This window comes from Nilaparvata lugens, chromosome 5, assembly GCF_014356525.2.
Source record: "Nilaparvata lugens isolate BPH chromosome 5, ASM1435652v1, whole genome shotgun sequence".
Taxonomy (NCBI): Eukaryota; Metazoa; Arthropoda; class Insecta; order Hemiptera; family Delphacidae; genus Nilaparvata; species Nilaparvata lugens.
This window is the reverse complement of record NC_052508.1, coordinates 12,241,212-12,241,682: the sequence shown is the minus strand read 5'-3', so window position 1 is coordinate 12,241,682 and position 471 is coordinate 12,241,212.

Here is a 471-nt window from a genome sequence, read left to right as displayed (position 1 = left end):
GTAATTAATTCCACGAGAACCAATCAGAGTAGCCGTCTTTCCAATAAAGCCTTCTCTGATTGGTTCTTATAAAATTAATCACGGTTAAAGATTCAAGATTCATTTATTGTCAGAACAAAATTTAACCGGCTTTTGTGCAACCGGGCCTGAGTAATTGAATTTTTGTTATAATAATTCATGACCCTATTTTTGTATAGACCCTACATTTGGAAGTTGAAATTTATGTTTAAATTCAGGGATACTGGTATCCTAAATACAAATTGCTTAATAAAGTTGTCATTATTTCTCAATTGAATAGGTAGTTAATATTTTATTTAATACCTATAGTGCAATTAAGTAATTTATTTTTGTTGCTCCAACAGATTGAAAGCTAAGAAATATGAAATTTGATTTTTCTAGGGATTGAAGTATTGAACATCATATAACTTAAATAGTGTCACCACTACAATATTAGTTATCTCTGTGATGTTT